At 35.6% G+C, this 24,570-nt stretch overlaps 1 protein-coding gene across 2 annotated transcripts in view; it reads left to right on the top strand.

Moving 5' to 3' along the window:
• The first annotated feature begins 13 nt into the window (after positions 1 to 13).
• The window catches only part of GRM1 (glutamate metabotropic receptor 1), a 402,900-nt gene continuing 378,343 nt past the window's right edge, over positions 14 to 24,570 (top strand). The window contains exons 1-2 of one of the 2 annotated variants that reach the window (XM_082474476.1): positions 26 to 637; positions 2,686 to 2,859. The gene's annotated coding sequence lies outside the window, so the exon portion shown is untranslated. Of the gene's footprint in view, positions 2,860 to 24,570 lie in introns of both variants that reach the window. The other variant, XM_082474478.1, reaches the window with a different exon arrangement.

The following is a 24,570-nucleotide window of genomic DNA, read 5'->3' as shown; positions in this document are numbered from 1 at the left end:
TCTGCGCAAGTCCACACGGTTAGAGACTCTCGAAAGACACGGTTGAAGTCTCGCGATAGCTCGACACCAAGACAGTGGAGAATACAGGATTGGCTGGAACCTCTAAGGAGGAGGCGGGGCTCTAAGCGGATTTAGAAGTGAGCGGGGTTCCCGGCTGAAGGGGCGAGGCTCCCTGCGGAAGGGAATGGGACCAGCTCGAAGCGAGTGACAGATGTAAGAGTTGTGGCTTTAATAAAAAGACAGAAGAGAATTCTGCAAATGCACCTTTTAAATTGTTTCCAGAAAGCAGCCACTAATTAGTTACGGATGAAGCTTATCTCCCTCAGAAAAGTGATTTTAAAAGACTTTCCAGGGAGATGTGAGTAAATATTTTAAGATGAGGAAAAAACTACACGTATTGTGCTGAAGCTGGCCTTCCAATATCTTAGTCTTTTTCCTTCTCTTCACTGAGTGGTAGCCGCTTTTCTTGGAGGTAGGCTTATGCCTAGATAACTGGCATAACTGAGAGGCTTCGGGGCCAAGAGCCTGAAAAATAACCCTCAGGAACATGGGGCACTCAATGATTGAGTACCTAATAAGGACTCAGCATTATGCTGTGGAGTGGCATCTTGGCCTGTGTGATCACAGAAGGACAAAAGTAAGTTCTTGCCTATGGGAGCATCCGTTAGCTGCGGAGATAGTCCAGAGTGGTCCATATTCTTTAGACCTCTAAAATAGCCTAAGAGAAGCCATTTGCATAAACGAAACCACGTAGAATTCAGTGGAAATCAGTGACCTTATCCAAGTCTTCATAAGGCAAGTTGAAAAAGAAGTGCTAGTGCTGGAGCAGTAGGCAAGCAGAGTCCCTCTTCGTTGGAGAACTGATCCTTTTACTAAGTATTGATACAAGACATAATGGAGCCTTTCTTTTGGAAGTGTAATTTGAAACTCCGTATTTAAACGTTTATTGTGCTGTAAAAGGTTATCTTTGATAGTTTTATGTCACATTTCACCATTGGAGCAGAAAATTAAGCTCATAATTTGACGGAGTTCAGCTGGTACCAGGCAGAAATATTTAAAAATAAGCACAGCATCATTTCATCTTTGTTCAGCTTGATCAGGGTAATTAATCTCTACAGACGTTATTGTTATCTTGTACAAAATATTAAATTATAGATCCAGTTGTGTGTCTGGAGATGTAATTTCACCTACAGAGATGGAGTTCTATACAGTATCCTGTGCTTACAATTAAAGAAAATTCTTCCTCTTGAATTTTCCAATGGTGTGTTCAATCCTGTATTTGCAAAGTGCCCTGTGTAGTCTTTGAAGAGTTCTCTATGGAGTAATGTTTTTTCATATTAGAATCACCAGAGCTAATGCTCATTTTTGCACCTTAGCATTCTGGAAGCTCCCAGCTGTGAAATAGCTGTTCACCCCTGACAACACTCAATTCACCCACCCATTAGATGCTAAAGATCTAATAGCATTCCTCAAGTGGGAATCAGTTGATCAGACATCAACCAATCAGGGAACCACTCAGTGTACATAGAGTTCAACTGCTTCTTCTTGAAACTGTAAATGTAGCTGAAGTCAGACCGCTTGCTTCCTTGTGTGGTGCACTAGGCCAAAGCTATAGATCCAGTTCCTTTTGGGGACAGTAGCTTTATTCTAACCTTGCCCCTAACTCAGGTCATCAATTTTAGAAAAGAATTTTATAAGTTGTTCTCAAGGAGGAGGAATGGTTGAGAGGGAGTAAATGTAAATTTAACTCCCTTTGGAGGCAGAAAAACATGACTGATGATTTAGGAGTAGAACTTTGTTTTGCAAAGCCCTTTCATGTTCGTTTTTCCATTTGATCCTAAAATGATAATATGAGATATTTAAATTTTTCATTTAAAGAGGAATCTGTGACTCAGAGAAATTTGGTGATTTGCCACAGTTTAGCTCTCAGAGAACAAGAGAATCTAGAATTCCTCTGGATTCTCTGTCTAGGCTATTTCCTCTTATTACTAAGGCATGTTGTCTATCAACTAAAAATGAACAAATTTTCACCAAACTTTCTAGGTTGCCATGGGAAAAATGAAGGCAAGTGGTGTGTAATTACTTGATGACACAGGGCAGTGTATATCAACAACAAGGATCATTCAGACCCAGCACTCCTTAATAGAAAGATCATTAATAAAATTGCTTGAGAAGTTTATTCCATATTCTACTTATATTTGCCTGCTCTGTGGAAGTGAAGTTGATAGCCACTCAGTGTGATTGAGGCTTGCCAAAGATGACTTTTTGCCAAAAGTGACTTTTTGTTTCCATTTTCCTTACTACCAATCTGTCTGAGGATTGCTTTTCCTCCTCCTGACAAAATGAAAATATTAAGGTCAAAGTCACTATTTCAGAATGAATCACAATGTCCAAAGCCATTGTTAAAGTGTGTGTAGTACTAACAGTGAGAGGAAGAAACATTGTCTTGGAAAATTGGTGCCGGTAGAGGTGATCAGCTGTGTTGAAGTGAATGAGTGCCAGGTCAAACACACAAGAAATGGTATCATAGGGACTGGGCATGCTTTGCTGTAGCTTGACCACGTTGGGGAGCAGGAGGTGTGTGACTTGAACACAATGTTTAGAACTTCACAGTTTTTGCTCAGGCTAGTCATGGATAGGTTTAACTGTTAACTTTCAATTTAATTTTTCCTTGGTGATTTGCAGGTCAAATTTATTTCAAAGTCCAAAGTTTGTTCTATCTACCCTGCTGCAAGCTCAACCTGCAAACTGAAAACTCTGCCGCTCCTAATTTGGAAAGCAAAATTTGGAATCTGTACATAAAATGCTGCATTGGACATGAACTTAGGACATAAGGAAACGGGAATTCACCATTTCTTTGTAAGTACTTGTTTTGGGTGTTAATAAAGCAATGCTTGTAAATTAGGTAAGCACAAGGAGAAAGTTGAAGTTGGGTCTGTTGGGTAAGGAAAGATATGAGATTATGTTCAGTGTTTATCAATGAAGATAGTATAATCTGTATCCTTGGTACCCGTCTGAGTCCCTCCCCAACTCCATTCCCAATTGTTACTTTTCCTAATTGCATTTTTTTCCAGCTGATTTTGTCAATATGGCCTCTGAGCATTAAGGAATAGTAATATTGTAGATAAGTCTCTTGATGCTTATGACTTAAGTAATATTTATTATGCAATTCTGACAAAAATAGAAGTGAAATACTTTTTGAATATTTAAAAGGTTTCTAACATGTGTCATTTTAAAGTACAAATGTGATGTAGCACTTTCAGAATGAATCTAAAATCTCAGGGAAGGTTAATCATAGTAGTGTTAGCATAAAATGATGCTTGCCAGAGGATAAAGAACCTTTCTGAAGCTTCCATCCACTAGAAGGCTAGCACCATTCTCAGACATCAGCAATGGTGTATTTTTTAGGTCAATTTTGGAGACAATGGCAAAATTAGGTATGAGTTTCACTTCCTTTAAATCCTGTAAATTTGCTGAATTCCTCTTCGGGCTCTTAAACTTAAATACTTTACATACTGCATGATAGTAGTATATAATGATCAGTTATGTCCGTGTGCCATAAATTCCCCTCTTGACTATTAGCTCCTGAGAGTCAATTTTTAAAAAACAAACCAAATCCATCCAACCATCTCAGGTAACTCTAGTGAAACCAATTTAAAGACAGATATTTGGAAACCACTTGAGCAAATGACCTCCAGCTTATGAACTAATTGATTCCTGGATGCTTAAAAAACAAGTTTATGTAAATCAAATCCTTATTTCCCATATACATAATGTTATAAACCGGGACACCAATCCTGGAAACCATTTCATACCTTAAAAATACCAAAATTACCTTCACAAGAATTAACTCAAAATAGGTCACAGATCTAAATATAAAATACAAAACTATAAATTTCCTAGAAGATAACACAGAAGAAAACCTAGATGGCCTTGGGTATGGTGATGATGGTACTTTTAGATAATATACCAAAGGCATGATCCATGAAAAAAAAATTGATGAGCTGAACTTCATTAAAATTAAAATAATCTGCTCTGCAAAAGACAATATCAAGAGAATTAGAAGACAAGACACATACTGGGAGAAAATATTTGCAAAGGACTCATCTGATAAAGGACTGTAACTACAATCATTAGTTAAGGGATACACAAGATAAAAAGACGTAAGATGTAACTTCTAAAACTTAAAAAATTGTTGGGTGGGGGAGAGCAAAAATGTAGAGCTTTAGAATGTTATCAGCCTTAAGTTCTTACCAACTTAATGTAGACTGTTACAGATGTAAGTTGTTATATGTAAGCCTCATGGTAACCACAAAGCAAAAACTTATAGTAGATACACAAAACTTAAAGAGAAAGGATTTTAAACATACCACTAAACAAAGTTAGCAAATTACAAAGGAAGAGAGCAAGAGAAGAAGAAAGGAATAGAGAGGAACTATAAAACAACCAGAAAACAATTAACAAAATGACAATAAGTAAATACCTATCAGTAACTGCTTTAAATATAAATGTACTAAATTCCTCAGTCAAAAGACATAGAGTGGCTTAATGGATAAAAGGCAAGACCCGTCTGTACGCTGCCTACTAGACACTCACTTCAGATATAAGGAAACACACAGACTGAAAAATGAAAGGATGGAAAAAGCTATTCTATGCAAATGGAAACCAAAAGAAAGCTGGGGTAGCTATACTTATATCAGACAAAATAGATTTTAAAACAAAGACTATAATAAGAGACAAAAAAGGGCATTACATAATGATAAAGGGATCAATCCAACAAGGGGATTTGACATTTGTAAATATTTATACACCCAACATAGGAGCACCTAAACATATAAAGCATATATTAACAGACTAAAGGGAGAAATAGCAATACAATAATTTATATCAATGAATAAATCATCTAGACAGAATATCATTATGGAGACACCAGCCTTAAATGACACATTAGATCAGATGAACTTAACAGAAATACACAGAACATTCCATCCAAAAGCAACAGAATACACATTCTTCTAAAGTGCATATGAAACATTATCCATAAGTGATCCTATCTTAGGCCACACAACAATTCTTAATAAACTTAAGAAGATTGAAATCATATCAGGCATCTTTTCCCACCACAGAGGTGGGAAATCAATTACAAGAAGAAAACTGGAAAATTTACAAATAAGTGAAGATTAAACAACATGCTGCTGAACAAGCAATGAGTTAAAGAAGAAATGGAAAGATAAATTAAAAAAAAATACCTTGAGACAAGTGAAAATGGAAATACAACATACCAAAATATATGGGATGCAGCAAAAGCAGTTCTTAGAGGGAAGTTCCTAGAGATAAATGCCTACATCAAGAAACAAGAAAAATCTCAAACAACCTAGTAATAATATATAATAATTATATCAAGGTATAATAAGTATTTAATATAATTGTATAATAATCTCAATAGATGCAGAAAAAGCATTTGACAAAGTTCAACATCCATTCATGATTAAAGCTCTCAAAAAAATATGTATAGAAGGAATTACCATAACACAAAATAGGCCATAAGCCATATGTGAAAAGCCCACAGCTAATATCATATTCAGTGAGGAAAAAATGAAAACTTTCTCTTGAATATCTGGTACAAGGCAATAATGCCTACTCTCACCACTTCTATTCAGCATAGTACTGGAAGTCCTAGCCAGAGCAATGAGATAAGAAAAGAGAAATAAAAGGCATCCAAATTGGAAAAGAAGTAAAATTATCCCTATTTGCAGATGATATAATTATATATGTAGAAAACCCTAAAGACTCAACCAACAAAACCTGTTAGAGCTAATAAATGAATTCGGTAAAGTTGAAAGATACAAAATCAACATAAATACAAAAATCAGTCATGTTTCTATATACAAACAATAAACTGTCTGAAAGGGAAATTAAGGAAACAATTCTATTCACAATAGCAACAAAAATAATAAAATACTTAGGAATAAACTTAACAAAAGACATAGACTTATACACTGAAAATTATAAAACATTGATGATGGAAATTAAAGAAGACACAGATAAATGGAAAGACATCTTATGTTCATGAATTGGAAGAATTCATAAAATGTCCATACTACCCAAAGCCATCTGTAGATTCAATGCAACCCCTATCAAAACCCCAATGACATTCTTTACAGAAGTAGTAAAAACAATACCAATATTCATATGGAACCCCAAAAGAATCTTGAGAAGGAAAAGCAAAGCTGGAAGTATCATACGTCCTGATTTCAAACTTTATTACAAAGCTATATCAAAACAGTATGGTACTGGCATAAGAAAGGCTCTCTCAGAATAGAGAGCCCAGGAATAAATCCACACATTTGCAGTCAGCCGATCTTTGGCAAGGATGCTAATTACCCATAATGAGGAAAGGATAGTCTCTTCAATAAATGTTGGGAGAACTGGATATCCCCATGGACCCTTCTCTCACACCATCTACAAAAACCAATTCAAAGCAGATTAAAGGAATAAACATAATTCTCGAAACTGCAAAACTACCAGATTAAAACATAGAGAAAAAGCTTCTTCACATTAGTCTGGGCAATGATTTTTTTGTATATGACACCAAAAGCCCAGGAACAAAAGCAAAAACAGACAATGAGATTTGTCTGTTTTTCTTTGAGATTGCATCAAACTAAAATGTTTCTGCACAACAAAGGAACCAATCAACAGAGTGGAAAAGCAACCTACAGAATGGGAGAAAATATTTGCGAACAATATAACTGTTAAGGGGTTAATACCTGAAATATATAAATAACTCAATCAGTTAAACAGCAAAAACAAGCAAACAATAAAAACCAAAAATAAACCCGATTAAAAAATGGGCTAAGCGCATAGCACAGGGAGAGCAGCTCTGTGCTTTGTGACCACCTAGAGGGGTGGGATAGGGAGAGTGGGAGGGAGGGAGATGCAAGAGGGAAGCAATATGGGGACATATGTATATGTATAACTGATTCACTTTGTTTTAAAGCAGAAACTGACACACCATTGTAAAGCAATTATACTCTAATAAAGATGTTTAAAAAAAATAAATGGGCTAAGGACCTGAATAGATACTTATCAAAAGAGCACATACAAATGGCCAGCAGGTATACGGATGAAGGGGTGCTCAACGTCACTAATCATCAGAGAAGTGGAAATCAAACCTACAAGGAGGTATTACCTCAAACTTGTTAGAATGGCTATTATCAAAAAGACAAAAGAGATGTTGGCAAGGATATAGAGAAAAAGGAACCCTGGTACACTGTTGGTGGGAATGTAAATTAGTACAGCCATTATGGAAAACAGCTTGTAAATTCCTCAGAAAGTTAAAAATAGAGCTACCATATGATCTAGCAATCTCATATCTGGTTATATAACCAAAGGAAATGAAATCAGTATCTTGAAGAGATATCTGCACTTCTATGGGGTTCATTGCAGCATTATGCACAATATTCAATACATAGAAACAACCTAAAGTGTTCATCAATGGATGAGTGGATAAAGAAAATGTGAATATATATATAGTTCAGCCTTAAAAGAAAAGAAAATCCTGCCATTTGCAACATGGACAAACCTGGAGAACGTTGTGCTAAGTGAAATAAGCCAGACACAGAAAGACAAACTACTACATGATGTCATTTATCTGTGGAATCTAAAACATTTGAACTCATAAAAGCAGAAAAGTAGAAAGGTATTTGCCAGGGGCTGGGGGATGGGAGAAATGGGGAGATGTTCAAATGGTACACATATTCAGTTATGCAGGATGAATAGGTTCTGGAGATCTAATGTACAGCATGTGACCATAGTTAATAATATTGTATTGTATACCTGCAGTTTGCTAGAAGAGTTGATCCTAAGTGTTCTCACTACAAAAAATATAATAACCATGTGAGGTTATGGATATGTTAATTAACTTGATTGTAGTAATCATGTTACAATGTACATGTATATTAAATCATCAAGTTGGATGCCTTAAATATATACAAGTTATATTTGTCAATACCTCAATGAAGCTGAAAAAGGTGGTAATTGAGAAATTTCAACAGTTTGAACTACCCTCATCAAAAAATGATTCATTTGTAATCAAATAGGTATTATATATCTCATTGTATTATTTTGATCCTTTGAAAGGCAATTATCCATGTAGAAGAAATTCTTAGCCAAACAACATTACAATAGCTAGAATGCTTTGTGTGTCCCAAATATTTTTAACAAATGTGGGTTTTCTAGATTTTGTTTGACAAGGGGTGGGAGGAATGTCACCTGTTCTACCAGAAACCAATAAAGGAGTCCTGTTGCTTTAATGCCTATTTCTCCTGTGCAGAATATTTGTTCAATTTTTTCCAGTTAAATTTAATATATGAAAATCAACTTGAAAAGCATAAATGTGTATCATTAAGGAGGGTAATTCATAATGGATATACTGGCAGAAATGAAATATTTAATTAAACATTGAAAATAAATCCAAATCATCAGTGAGTATTACCCTGATTACAAAAGAGTCATCTTCTTATGCAAAATAGAATATTTATGAATGTGTGTTTTCAGTCATTTTGAATACAGATATGTATTTGGAAAACTCTTCAGATTTATCAAAGTTCCTCTGCCCTAAAGAACCAGTTTTGGTTAAGTTTTTTATCATCCTCATCCCTTTTACAGTGCAAGCTTAAAGAGATGTAATATTTCTATAGTGACTGCTGGCTATATAGTCATTAGAAAATTCAAAATACTGAAATGAATGATGGAAAAAATATGTTTGTATATATAAATAAATCTCGCTTTTAGTTTCTCTGTACTATATGCTTTATTTTCTAATTAGAGATAAATATATAACTACGTGGAAGCTACAAAAAATGTTTCATTGCTATTATGTCATAAGGGTCTCTTTGCTATTTTAGAGTGTGTTTTTAAAACCTGGTATGTTAAAATCTTTTGTGGCAAGTATCAAAATATTGGTTTAGACAGATTTCCTAACTTAGTCTGAACTTCTCTTTATAATTTAATATCCTTCCATTTCTTGGAGAAACATGAGTGCTTTTCTACTGTAGGATAAGTCTCATAGGAAAATGATCATCACCCACATTTTGAAGGAAAATGCTGTTGCTTGGTAGAGACACTGCCTGAAAATTATAGTAAGCTTTGCTAGTTTGAATGAGGTTTTAAATAGTGCACAGAAAAGGTAAAAATACAGACCAAATTCTGTACAGAGTTGACTTCTCTGCTACCTTATTGCTATATAATGCAAAGGAAAATTTATGAAGTCTGTGAGGCAGTTGTACCCTAGGCAGACGTAGTAGAAGCACTAACAATATGAGAATAACTTAAAGGATATAGAAACCAACTCTCCACTCCTCCATATCTAAAATATCCATTCACAGTTGCTTTGGTACTTGAAAGTATATAATTAGATATTTATTTCTTTGGATAAAGATATTACATATGCAGGAATTTTTTTTTTTTTACTTTATATATGATACATTCTGTTCAGCAAATATTTTACAGAATTTTATGTCAAATGCTTTACAAATTGTGGGAATATAAAGTTGAGTGAGATAGAGTCCTTGTCAATTCTCTCACTGTCTAGTAAGAAAAGAAAGCTGTGTTAAGATTAGTGTAATGAACTTTTGTATGCGCTATGATAGAGTGCTGATTATTGTGAGGGCATAAGTGAGCGAATGACAAACTATTGGGATGGTTAGAAACTGCTGAGGATAATTGAGTGTTGGGTAATTGAGTGTTGAAGGATTAATAGGTATGTTCCAGGTAGACGAGGAGATAAGGTATCCTCAGTAAAAAGAGCCTCTTGAGTATGAAGGCTTGGAGGTGGATTTTTTGAAGAAATTGTAGGCTGTTGCACATAGGTGGAATGAAGGGTGAAAGTGAATACATGGTAAGGGAAGAGCAAGAAGTGAATTAAAATGGGAGAGTAGCCAAGGGTTTGATTATGGGAACATTTTATACCTTGATAAGGCCCTTGGAATTTATTCCATTATCAATATGGGGGGCATAGAATGATTTTAATCAGGGAAATTATATGGTCAGATTTGTGTAATAGATAATTCTAGTTACGCTGTGGGGGACAGAACGGATGGGAAGACTCTGGAGACAGAGATTAGAACATCATTGCAACTAGTGAACCCAGATATGGTAAGGAATTGGACTAAGGCAGTATCAGGAGGAATGGAGAGGAGGGGAGCAATCTGTGAGTCAGGTAGTGCCTTTTATAGAGATAAGTAGTACATCAGTAGGTAGATAAGGAGTACATCAGCAGGTAGAGTGTGGAGAAAAAGATGATTTCAGTTTGGGTCTTGCTGAGTTTCAGATGCCTGTGGATGGAATGCACAAAAGGGGCACTTGATTTTGACAAGTTGAATAATTAAATGAATGATCACATGAGAATAGGACTAGAGAAAAAGTCTGGCCTGGAGATGGAGATGAGCACACAGGTGGTAGATGAAGTCAAGGGAAAGGATAAAATCACTCAGAGACCGCTTGTAAAGCAGGAAGAGATGAAGGCCAAGAATAGAGCCCTGGGGAACACCACCATTTAAAGAGCAAGTATAAGAGAAAGAGCTGAAAGGGAGACTTAGAACGCGTGGGCTGAGTTGTAAGATGGAACACCCAGAAAGCATAAAGTCATAGAAACCGAGTGAGGAGAGAGTTTTAATATTGGGGGGAACAAATGCTGAAGAGAAATCAAGTATCAGAAAACGAAAAAGATTCTATGGGTCTCTCAGGAGGTCATTAGTGACTTTTGCTTGAGGAGTTTAAGTAGTGACGAGGGGGGACTTGCTTGCAGTAGGGTGAAGAGTGAATGAGAGGTGAAGAGAAGTGGTCATCCAGTGTAGATTTTCTTTCTAGGAGGTGGTTGTGAGTGGAGAGAAATGTAGGAGGAGGTGACGAAGAATCTAGGGTCAAATTTTTCTTTACTTTTTAATTGTTTGTTTATCTTACTTATTTTTAACAGCTTTCCTGAGGCATAACTGACATATAAACATTGTATATGTTCAAGGTGTGCACCTTATAGTAATTCTTGCCTTGTGTTTGATGTCCATTCCCACCTTTAGCACCACTGTCTTCCCAAACAGGGATCCATTCTGCATTACTCATTCTGTTCCTCCAGCAAACCTACCCAAAACAAGCACTGAACTAGGAACCAGGAGACCTGCATTCTGGTCTCATCTTGCCCCAATGAGTTTTATGATCCTGGACAAGTCACTTAATTTCTATGACTTTCAGGTTACTTATTTTTAAATCATAACAGCCGAAAAGACCCTTTCCATCTCCGTCTTTCTATATGTCTTTGACCACTCTTGCATACAAAGGTGTAAACATACTTGTTAATTGATAACAACTTAAATGGCATCTGTTTTCAGGATCATTTGTATTGTAGTAGTATTTAAAACCTTTAAGAAAAGTTCAAACAATTTAAATTCCAGACACAAACAAGAGGTGGGGGATTTTAGAGGGCATTGTACTTCCCTGGTACTTGGAAATCATGCCACATAGACACCTTTTCCATGTATAGAACTCACCCTTACTGATTATATTGTTTAAGATGAGAAGCTAGCTAAGAAACAATAACCAAAATTTGTTCCAGGCCGTGGTAATGAGGCAACTTTTAAACCCTGCTGGTAGTAACAGTTGATTACAACTCCATCCTTTCAGAAATTCCTTGTCAAGCCCCCAATCTTAGAGTCATCTATGATTCATTTTTAAAAAATTCCACTCCACATTCATTCCTTCAGAAAATCCTATTGGCTCTACTTAATAATCTTATTGACTCTATCCAGAGGCTGACCATTTCTCACTATCTCTATTGCTACCGGCCTGGTCTAATTCAGCCACTATTATCTTTTGTCTGTATTATTGCACTAGTTTCCTAACTGGTCTCAGTACTTCCACACTTGCCTCTCTACAGAATATTCTTCTCAAAGTAGTCAGAGTAATCTTATTAAATCATAAGTCAGATCATGTCACTTCTCTGCTCAAAACTGTTCAATGGCTCCCCTATTTCATGCAGAATAGAAACCAAATTCCTTACAATGGCTTGCAAGGCTCTGTATAAACTGTTCCCCATTTGTTTTCTGACCTCATCCCCTACTGTTTTCTCCCTCATTCACTTTGTTCCAGCCAGAAAGACATCCTTATGTGTCTTCAGTCACACCAAGAACCCTCAAACCTCAGGGCATTTCACTGGATGCTTCCTCTGCTTGGAACACTCATATATATCTTCAAGGCTCACTCTCTCACCTCCTTCAAATATTTGTTCAAATGTCACCTTCTCAATAGGCCTGACTATCCCATTTAAAATTAAATCTTACTTTCTGGTCTCCAATTTACACTTCTGTACCCTAATCTGCAGTTCTATTTTCACTAGGGTACTTGTGACATATATAATTTACTAGTTCATTATGTTTAATATTTATTTTGTTTCTTCTTGATAGAAGGAAATCAGAGATTTTTTTGTGTAGTTCACTGATCTATCCCAAATCACTTAGAAAAGTGCCTGGTATGTGGTAGGCACTCAATAAATATCAATTGTTGTTGACTTGACAACAATAACATCAACAGTGACTATTATGGTCTGAATGTTTATGTGCCCCCCACAAATCCATATTTTGAAATTTAGCCCCCTAGGTAATGGTATTAGGAGATGGGGCCTTTGGGACGTGATTAGGTCATTAGTGTAGGGGTCTCATGAATGGAATTATTGCCCTTATGAAAGAGGCTCTGCTTAGATCTCTTACTGCTCCTTCCACGTGAGGATACAAACAAAGTTTGTAACCTAGGAAAGGGCCCTCACCTGGCTGTGCTGGTTCCCTGATTTCAGACTTCCAGACTCCAGAACCTTTAGAAATAAGTTTCTATTGTTTATAAAGTACCCAGTCTTTTGTATTTTATTATAGCAGCCTGAACAGACTAAGACAATGGCCACCTATATTTACGTAGCAACTTAGAGTTTTGAAAATATATTTATTTTCGGGAGGCTGTAATAAATATGGCAATGGCGTGGGGCTCCTCCTAATGAAACCGTGTCAGCTAGATTAGTATGAGATTCACCAGGGAAAGCAGAGCCTTAAGGAACTGGGAAAGAAGGTATATACAACACATATGATAAGCAGCGACCCTGCAAAGTCCATTATGCTCAGCTGCCTTTGTGAGAGTGGCCAGTTGAATTAATGATTTGTTGGTTGGGGCTATAGAAAATAGAAAGTATTGTTCCAGAGGTGAGGTAAAGAAGCCATTAAAAAATGAACATTGCCTAAGTCACAATTTCATCTGTATCTGTCTCTTTAAGAGCATTATAATCAGAGAATATTGTGTTTGGTTGGCTAAGACACCAGTTAAGAAACAGAAAAATTTGTTTACTTTTCAAGTTATTCCCAGATTTGTGTATATGTGGTTTATACATTGTGGATACAATGGGGAAAAATACCATGCAAGCAATGAGAATAGATATACTGGAAGACCAGGGCCTTTCTTTTGAAATGTGCACATTTAGTCTGTGATACACAGCTTAATGATTCCCTAGTGGTAACAGAAGAAAATCCCAAACGAATTTTGTTTTTGAAATATTAACAAATTTAGCTTAAGAATAGTAGCATCAAAAATATCTGTCTTACATAACTTGTGGGAAACAAAGCTGCTTGAACCTGCATAAGCAAACAAGTATTTTATTTCTCCCTGAAAAATCAAATCTCCAACCAGAAAATAACCATTTACTTTTAGCTGCAGTAACTAGACTATAAAGCAACTAAAGGACCGGTATACCTCCCTTGGGCAGAAAGAGAAAGAGGCTGTATTTGTAAATTCTACTTATGGTTATCTATCTCATTTAATTAGTTAAGTAAAATTAAATAAACATGATTTTGTAACTGGAACATATGTTGTGATAGGAAGATTAAATATAAAAGAATTAGATTTCAGGATATAGGAATATGCAACTCTGTTTCTAAAGTAAATCTGGAATTAAAAGTTGTATAGTTGTCTAGAAAGATATTAATTATGTATTTAAATAAATAGAATATGGAAAATAACACAAGTTGAAAATATGTCATTAATATAATGAATTACCAACTCTATTGTTCTTGTTACATGCATGATAGGCTAAATTTAATTTTTAAAAAGATTTTCCTTGCAAAAATATGCGTGATATAAAACTGTTCTTGTAAGCTCTTCTAAAAGACTTTATTGAAATTACCTCTTCAGCAAATAATAGTAGAAATTAGTGTCACGTAGCAGTTTCTCCCAAGTTTAACCATCTATATCTCTGCCAAGACAGATGTTCAAATTATGGGGATTCTTTTTATGTCATATATTTACTTAAGTTAGTCTAACTCTGATTTTTCCATTTGTGACACTCTTTAGAACTTTATTTCATTTTTTACTGACTCTCTAGCTCCAGCTACAGGAACTAGACACTTGATAGGAACTGTTTAGTTATTTTTAAAGAAAAATTATTTTTTATTTCCAGTCCCTTGAAATCACAGCTATTGAAGATAATGAGACCAGTGAGTAATTATTCCAGAAAGCAATATTTAACCTCTCATACTGGTAGAGAGATTGTCATCAAGGTAGAGTGTGTTTACATGTCCTAATATCTGGGAGGAAATTATCTGGAGGTAAATATAATTTTTTAATGAAAAATGCATGGCCGTTAATAATTTAACCGTACATTTTAAAAGCATTAATTTTATCAGTTGGGAAGGAATTTATATGCAGTTAGAAGAATTCCTGATGCATTGTGGCTTCTATAACAAAGGCAAGAAATCTGGAAGAAGATGATGACAGGTTGCGTATAGCAGCTCAAGGATAACATTTCACTTTGTTAACATCTCCATGCTCTCTCGGTGGCCTTCCAGACATCGTCTCAAGACGGCTGCAGTAGCTGCAGGCACCAAAACCACACAACCAGTATCCTGAGTAGAAAGGGCCAGGGACATAAAAATTTCTTCTTGCAAAGTCTATCTTTTTATATGGGGACAAAAATTTTCCCCAAAGTCTCCTAGTAGACTTATGTCTTGTTGAGCATAACTATTGTGATATGGCCACCTCTATCTCCAAGAAATTTGCGAAGAAATATTTAATGAAGGAAAGTGGGATAATAGGATTTCTGTGACTAGTTGTTATTAATCGTGGGTCATTTTCTAGGGCTAGCAAAAGACTTACCTTCCCTGAGATGAAGGAACCTTAGCCGGCTACCTGAATACAACTAAGATTCTGTTAGGGAAGACTTGACAAGATATGGAATAAGATTTTTCCTGATGTTCTGCAATTATGACTAACACCCAAAGCTGGCAGTAAAAACAAAAAGTATTACACCTATTGCAATCTATACCTATAAGCAATTGGGGCTGGCCATCATCCTTGGGTTTGTATGTCAAGTACACGGTTGTGGTCATATCTGTGCTATAGTGTGTGTCTGTTTATATAAGTATAGAGGTATGTACAAATTACTTAGTAGTTATGAACTCAAAACAGAAAATAGAAAACTTATATTAAAGGACAGCAAATATTTGAAACAAGTAAAGGTCAATACTAAAAGCCAAGCATCAAGAAATATAACTGTGTGGAAAATTGATGCAGTTGATAGGATATCAGTGTTACACTGATACAGTCCAGGAACTTTACTCATGGAGTAAGCATTGTTCTTATGGAGCATATATTCTCCTTATTTACTTGCTGTGAATCAATCACAGATTTTACTTTGAGTTTTCTAGAAGCCAGTGCAAAGCAGAAGCATATTTTAATATGTGATTCAAGGCAATATAATGTAGGAGTTAGTTACTTGCTTAAAATATGGTCATCACTTAACACAAAGACCAGAAAGAGATGTCACCTAAGTGTCTCAAAAGAACACTTGTACTACAGAAACAATATCCTCATTATCATCCTTACTGAAGAGCCAATGATGAGTTTCCTAAGGTGCTATAAAAAATGAAAATGTAGATGAAATAGAGCAGCAATAGCCATTTTGATTACAAAAATAAGTGTATCACCTAAGACAAACATACTGTTTTTCAGGGGGATCTATTAGGATTTTTCTCATGGCTCCTGATTTTATGTTTGAATGCCAGGGTTATCTGAGATTGAGGAGATCACAAGTAAATTTGGCATTTCCATTGTAGTTTCCTCTCCTGAAGGGGAGCAATGTGTGTTGTTAACATAATGTATAATCTAATTTGGAAAGAAACAAAGCTCAACTGACTTTTATTCAGAGTTAAATGCTCACTTGTTTGTTATTTCTAGTTCTTAAAGCTCAAGATAGAGACTCCCCTGGTGGCGCAGTGGTTAAGAATCCACCTGCCAATGCAGGGGACACAGGTTCGTGCCCTGGTCTGGGGAGATCCCACATGCCACAGAGCAACTAAGCCTATGCGCCACAACTACTGAGCCTGTGCTCTAGAGCTCACGAGCCACAACTACTGAGCCCGCGAGCCACAACTACTGAAGCCTGTGCTCCTAGATCCCATGCTCTGCAACAAGAGAAGCCACTGCAATGAGAAGCCTGTGCACCACAACGAAGAGTAGCCCCTGCTCTCCGCAACTAGAGAAAGCCTGCGCGCAGCAACAAAGACCCAACACAGCCAAAAATAAATAAATTAATTTAAAAAAAACTAGAAAAAATAAAAATCAGTATGAGATAAAAAAAAAAAAAGCTCAGCATATTAGAACTGAAAGCATGTGGTTTGATAATCATTGATCACTGCAAAAGAGTTTGGAGTGTGTGTGTGTGTGTGTGCTTTGACCTTTAATAAATATTTGTTGAGTAAATGAAAGGATGGATGAGTATATTGCTTTTAGTCGTTCAATGGACTGACTCAGGAATTTTCTGGTATCATGCCTTATGTCTGAGACAAAATTTGAGCACTTCCTATTAAAATAGAGACACTGAGCAATATTACTAGAATGCTTTATAACATGGCTTATAAAATGACACAATTTTTAATAACTTGAATACAGGATAGATATGTGAGTGCACAGTAACTCTTTTACTTTTAAGCTTCAAAGTGAAATCAATAATTACAATAAGGACCTGGCCCAAAATTAAGATCTGAAAATACTTAGTAACCAGTCATTAAGAACAACATATATCTAGAAGCTATTTTTTTAGCCGGCTGTTTCTGTGTTGAAATCTATAATTGGCAAAAACAAAGCCAAACAAAATTACAGGCACAAGGGAAAATAGTAAGCCAACTGAAACTCCTTTGTACGTAAGAGACTTTCACTCCCTTTTTGTTACATACCCTGGAGCAGGCTACCAGGACTTGATAAAATTTCTGATTTGGAAATCCTAAAAAACAATAAACAAATAAACAAGAACAGGTCTTGTATCTTTTTACTTATATCTTATGCCTTTTACCTTATCTCTTTTTACTAAGTCATGTTCCTTTTCTCCTTTAAAATGAAGCTCAAAATTTGCTGCCTCTGTCAAGTAGTCTCTGACTCTTTGACCATGATCCACTATTGAGTGTCATTTCAGCTCTTAGGGGTTTAATGAAACATTATTTGTCATTCATGGTGATGTTACATCACATTGTTCTTATACCTTTCTTGCATTTTAAAATTTGGAATCTTTACCTATTTTTGAATAGAAAACCCCAAAAGTAATAAAAAAGTGATGTATCACTTAGGTGATTTGGATTTCTAGGATTATTTTGTCAATTGGTTAACACTAAAATGATTTGATTTTGCAAAATATGCTCCTTAGGGTTTATTAAAACAATAGATCCTGACCAGGAATACTGGGAGCACTAGAGGTTCCTCAAAGATCACTTCGTGGGCAGCTAGAAAATATAATATTTTTTTCTTTTTTTATTGAAGTATTGTTGATTTACAGTGTGTTAGCTTCTGCTGTACAGCAAAGTGTTTATATATATATATAATTTTTCATAATCTTTTCCATTATGGGTTATTACAGGATATTGAATATAGTTCCCTATGCCGTACAGCAGGACCTTGTTGTTTATCTATTTTTAATATAGTAGTTTGTGTCTGCTAATCCCAAACTCCTAATTTATCCCTCCCCAACCCCTTCCCCTTCGGCAACCATGTTTGTTTTCTATGTCTGTGAGTCTGTTTCTGTCTTGTAAATAAGTTCATTTGTATCACATTTTAGATTCCACATATAAGTGATATCATATGATATTTGTCTTTCTCTGTCTGACTTCACTTAGTATGATAATCTCTAGTTCCATCCATATTTGTTGCAAATGGCATTATTTTGTTCTTTTTTATGGCTGAGTAGTATTCTGTTACATATATATATATATATATATATATATATATATATATATATACCACATCTTCTTTATCCATTCATCTGTCAATGGACATTTAGGTTGCTTCCATGTCGTGGCTATTGTAAATAGTGCTGCTATGAACATTGGGGTACATGTATCTTTTCAAATTAGAGTTTTCTGTAGATATATGCCCAAGAGTGGGATTGCTGGATCATATGACAACTCTAGTTTTAGTTTTTTAAGGAACCTCCATACTTTTCTCCATAGTGGCTGCACCAGTTTACATTCCCACCAACAGTGCAGGCGGGTTCCCTTTTCTCCACACCCTCTCCAGCATTTATTATTTGTAGACTTTTTAATTATGGCCATTCTGACTGGTATGAGGTGGTATCTCATTGCAGTTTTGATTTGCAGAAAATTTAATATTTTTTAAAAAGTCTAATGGAAGTTTTGTTTATCTGAAGTAAAACCCCTTAGGCTAAATAAACCATTAGATTTTCTTTGTTTTGCCTAGATTATATCAATTCAACAGCATAATTTTGCATTGTTGTAAATAAAGCCTTTTAATTCTTTGTGTCCATGATGGGAATATAGAAGGATTGGTTACCATTTGGATAGACCCTCTTCAGGTCTTTATTAAAAGTAGCATATATTCTACACTTTAGATATTCCATATATGATAATTTATATTAAAAAGCATACATCACCCCAATTATTGCTTTCTATAAATGTAACCATAGGAATAAAAATATAATTTTAAACTGTTTTCTCTAATAACAACAATCACATATTGAGTGTCTTCTTTGTGAGAGGCAGTCTTAGTCACTGTTCATTCATAATCTTGGTCTTTAAAATGATTCCATGCTGTTATTATTTGTATTTTAATATTAAAGAAATGGAGACTGATAAGGCACAAGTAACTTGCTAAATGTCACCTAGTAAGTAGGCAGAAAATCTAGGATTCAAAAACAGATCTGCCTGAATCCAGAATGCATACTCATACATCTATTCTACGTTGCCTTTCAATGAAAAATGAATGGAGATACAAATTATTATAAGATTTAGAAGAAATATAGCATGCAAGCAAGAGTGTAATCCCCTGTTAGCTTTAAATTCTATGGTTTTCTCATGTCTAGGTAAGTGTTGCTTTTCTATCAAGGAGCTTGATTTAAATTCTGTTTCTGTCCTTTCTGTCTTTTAAAAGCATTTCTTCATCTCTGCCTTTTCCTGCATTTAGAGTTCTTTAGTTTATGAGAGATTATTTTAGCCTCATACTATTTTCTAATGAGTGATTCATTATACCTAGGCCCTATATATGACAGCCTGGGTCTCAGTGCTGTTTATGAAGTGTTTTACTCTTTTCCAAGTGAAAACTGAAAGAATAAAATGGAAAAAAAAGTATATCTGATCTTCCTATTAGAGCAAGCTTTTGCCCCTGTAGTTATGTCCTCCGATAAGTTACAGTTACTCATGGCAGAATCTGTTTACTACCAAAAACTATGACAATATTATTACGCTAACATTGCTTCTTTTTCTCTCCCCAAGTCAATATTTGTAAGATATGATGCTTTATTTTAAAAATTAAAAAATTCAGCCCATTTTGAGTTCAGCTGTTCTTAGTGTTTCACAGTCTCCTTTCTTCTCCCTTCCTTTGAATAATATTTTTTAGATTTTTTTATGATTCCATTTTACTTTGGCATGATACTCCACTTAAAAAATTTTTAATTAGTTGCTCTAAGGTTTATAAAATGCATCTTTACCTTATCACAATCTACCTACAAAAATGTTGTAGCACTTCACAATAGAATGTAAGAAACGTTCAAGAATATGCAACAGTGTATTTCCATTTTCTTCCTTCCATCCTTTGTACTGTTCTCATACATTTTACTTCTGCATTTATTTTAAACAGCATAATACATCATTACACAATTATCTTTTAAATAGATTAAAATAAGGATAAAACTGCTTTTATAATTGTACATATATTCCCCCCACCCCCTACCCCCTGTATCTGGCGTACTTTATTCCTTTGTATATACCCAAATTTCTGTCTGGTATCATTTCTTTTGCCTGAAGAGTTTCCTTATATATTGCTTGTAGGCCAGGTTGGCTGAAATAAATTCTCTCAGCTTTTGTTTGTGTGAAAAAGTCTTTATTTTGCCTTCATTTTGAAAGATATTTTCCTTAGATGTAGAATTAAGTTGGCAATCTTTTATTGTTTGGTTTTGGGCTTCAAAGGTGTTGCTTCATTGAGTTTGGGCTTACATATTTTTTGATAAGTCCGCTGTCATTCTTTTATTCATTCCTCTCTATGTTATGTTGCATTTTTCTCTAGCTGACTTCAAGATATTCTCTTTACTTCTGGTTTCAGTGTGCTTAGATGTGTTTTTCTTTGTGTTTATCTTTCTTTGGATTCCCTGAGCTTTTTGGAACTGCTGTTTGTTGATTATCTTTCTTTGGATTCCCTGAGCTTTTTGGAACTGCTATTTGTTGATTTTCATTAACTTTTGGTTCTTGGCCAGTGTCTCTTCAAATTCATCTCTGTGCCATTTTCTCTCTTCTTATTTAGTTCATATATATAGGATCTTTTGATATTGTTTCAGAGCTGTTGGATTCTATGTTGTTTTTTCTCCACTTTTTTTTTTTTCTCTTTGTGTTTCAGTTTGTACTCTGGCTACTTTCAGTTGCCCTGTCTTCAAGTTCACTAATTTTTTTTTTTAAGCTTTGTTTTTTCTGGTCAGCTGATAAGCACCTTGAAGAAATTCTTCATCTCTGATTTTTTTCTGGATTTTCCATTTGATTTTATATTTCCTAAATCTCTGCTGAAATTTCCCACCTTTCCATGCATATCATACACCCTTTTGACTAGATCCTTTAATCTATCAGCCATAGTTATATTAAATTATTTCCATAATAGTTCCAGTTCCAACATATGGGACATCCCTGTATCTGTTTCTGCTTACAGTTTATCTCTAGGCATTGAGTAATTTTTTCTTGCCTTTTTATGTCTAGTAATTTTTAATTAAATATCTGATATTATATGTAAAAGAACAGTTGAGATATAGGTAAATAATATTTTTACTCAGAGTAGGCATACTTATTTTTCTGTCAGCAGAAGACTGAGTTAATATAGTCAGGAGTTGAACCAGATTTAGGTTTTGCTATTGCCCTAGTTATCTTTAGTGCACTGCAGTCTTCATACTAATCACTAGGGACTGCTATTTTCTTGTGAATATCGTGAGGCCTGGAGTAAGGGGGCATTTTTCTCTATATTCCTGCTGTACCCTCAGCTTTCAACAGGCCTTGAACAATTGTGTCTCTGAAGAAGTCTCTCTACATGCTTCCTTCCTCAGCAGTAGACTGCTGTTTCTTATGCCTTGATGCAAGGCTCATGGAGTAACTGTTTGTTTTTTTCTTTTTTTTCCATTTCTCCTGGATCAGCCTCAATATTAGTCAAGTCCTATGTTCCTAAGCTTTAGGAGTGGGGATTTTTCCACATATGATGTGCTTTTGAAAGAGTTGATTCCTTGACAAGGTCCTTTCCCCCCCTTTCAAGCTTTAAAATATATAAATAATCATTTTTATGTGTTTAATCTTTTCATTCTTATCAAGGATTTGAAACTAGATTCTAGTCTCTTATCTTTATATCAGGTCTAATCATCCTGGGTGGCTTAGATACACAGCTAAACCTATCCCTGCACCTATTTTATTCCTCATTTTGCTCCATCTGCCTCTCCCACTATTTTCCTTTTCATCACCTTAACTTGAGTTGTTGGCCAATGATAGAGAAAAACAAATAGATTGGTGCCACAAAATTCATAAATTCCACCCTGAACTGAATCCTCATTTTGTCTTTAAATTTCCGTATTCAGTTGTCTTTCTGTTTATCTAAGTGGTATTTCAACTTTAGTTATGCTCTACTTTACCAACTCCCTGGCATTTAGTAGGAACTAAGGATGTGATCAGATAGTCATTGACCTCACAGAAGTTTTAGACCAGTGCTGGATATTGATCAGATTTGGCAATAGCACCTTATATTTGCCATCCTTCATTTCAGAATAGCATCTCGTATTCCTCATGTCTTGCTATGAATCTGTTCGTGCTTATCTTTCTTAGAGTTTGTTCATCTTCTTGGATGTGTAGATTAGTGTCTTTTATCAACTTTGGGAATTTTTTGACCATTATTTCTTCCAATATTCTTGCTGGACCTTTCCCTTTCTTCTCTCCTTCTGGAACTCCCATTATTTCATGGGCTTGTACACTTGATGGTGTCCCACAGGTCTCTGAGTCTCTGTCAATTTTTCTTTATTCTTTTTTCTTTGTGCTTCTCAGACTAAATCATTTCAATTGAACTAACTTCAAGTTTGCTGATTTTTTTTCCTTCTGCTTGCTCAAATCTACTATGGAAATCCTCTTGTGAATTTTTGTTAATTGTACTTTTTAGCTCCAGAATTTTTTTGACTCATTTTCGTAACTTTTATCTCCATTAATATTCTCTCTTTGTTGAGACATTGTTATTACAGTTTCTTTAGCTCCTTTCAGTTGTTTCCTTTTGTTCTTTAAACACATTTAAGACAGTTGATTTAAAGTTTTTGTCTAGTAATTTCAATGTCTGTGCTTCTCAGGGATAATTTAGTTAATTCTTCCTGTGATTAAACCGTACTGCCGGACTTCCCTGGTGGTGCAGTGGTTAAGAATCCGCCTGCGAATGCAGGGGACACGGGTTCGAGCCCTGGTCTGGGAAGATCCCACATGCCGCGGAGCAACTAAGCCCGTGTGCCACAACTACTGAGCCTGTGCTCTAAGAGAGCCCATGAGCCACAACTACTGAATCCCATGCACCTAGAGCCCGTGCTCCGCAACAAGAGAAGCCACCACAGTGAGAAGCCCGCACACCACAACGAAGAGTAGCCCCTGCTCGCCGCAACTAGAGAAAGCCCGCACGCAGCAACAGACCCAATGCAGCCAAAAATAAATAAATAAATAAATAAATAAATTTATAACAAAACAAAACAAAAACCATACTGCCTTTTTTTTGCATACTTTGTAATTTTTCTTGCAAAGTGGACATTTTAAATATTATAATGTGGTACCTCTGGAACTCAGATTCTTCCCCTCCTCAGGATTTGCTTTTGTAGTTTGTTGTGGATTGTAGTTGTTTGTTGTTTGTTTAATTACTTTTCTAAACTATTTTTGTAACTTCTGTACTCTGTTTTGTGTGGTCTCTGAAATGTTTAGTTTGCATTCAGGTCATGTTTTGATAGAGTTTTCCTTGAATGCCTGGGGCCAAGAGGAAAGAAAAAGAAAAAGGAAAGGAAAGCTAAGAAAAGAGAGTCTCCTAGTTTTTGCAGATTTGCTCTGTGTGTGTTGGTGACACTACTTCCACTCAGCCGGGCTGTTTACACCTCTTCCTTAGCCTTCACTTCCTGCTTGTGCTAAGCTTAGAGATCATCCAGAGGTGAACGTATACAGTCTTCTTAGGTTTTTTTCTGAGCATGCATCCTTCCCTGGTCATGCATGTGGCTTTTTATATTCCCCTGTTTATGTGATACTTTTCAGTGTTCTAATTTTCCAAAGAAGCTCCACTGCTTTTCTTCCCAGGCTTTCCACGGCTCCATTGTTCCCCTCAACTGTAATCTCTGGCTTTAGATGACAGTGGATTGTTTATTTGCCTTACAAAGTTTTCAAGGAATTCTCTCTGCATAGCATCTTTTCTACCTCAGATTTCTGAGTTAGGTGAAACAAAGGCAAGTATCCTGAATCACTGCTTCAGGTAGCCCTCAGATAGGTCACAATGGACAAACACAATTCTTTGAAAGCAGGGTCCTCTTTGCTCTTTCATAAACCAGGGGCCGGTGTCCCACAGTGGGAATATAGGCTGCTATCTTCAGTATCACTGCAAGCTGGGGAGGGGGATGGGGCAAGAGCAAGTATAAATGCAATAAAGGTTTCCTACCATTTTAAAGTTGCCTTTTCCCCACCTTGATACAGTATTCACTTGATTGCTGTAAATCTTTGGTTCTTTTTCAGAGTTCTGACAAAATTGATTTTGACAGCTTTTGCATTACTTTCTGGTGTTTCTGTGGAGGAATGGGCCCTTGGAGTTAACTGTTCCACCATTTTTGCTGACATTGCCTCTACAAATGGTTTTATATTTGAAATGTTTTTAAAAACCGAAAGAATACTATTTCATGGTTTGTGAAATTTATATGAAATTAAATCTCAGTGTGCACAAATATTTACTAGAATACCTCCACACTTATTCTTTTACCTATCGTCTGTGTCTCCTTTCACACTACAATGGCACAGTTGAGTA

Source organism: Balaenoptera physalus, assembly GCF_965194825.1.
Source record: "Balaenoptera physalus genome assembly, chromosome: 9".
Taxonomy (NCBI): Eukaryota; Metazoa; Chordata; class Mammalia; order Artiodactyla; family Balaenopteridae; genus Balaenoptera; species Balaenoptera physalus.
This window is presented reverse-complemented; position numbering and strand designations above follow the sequence as displayed.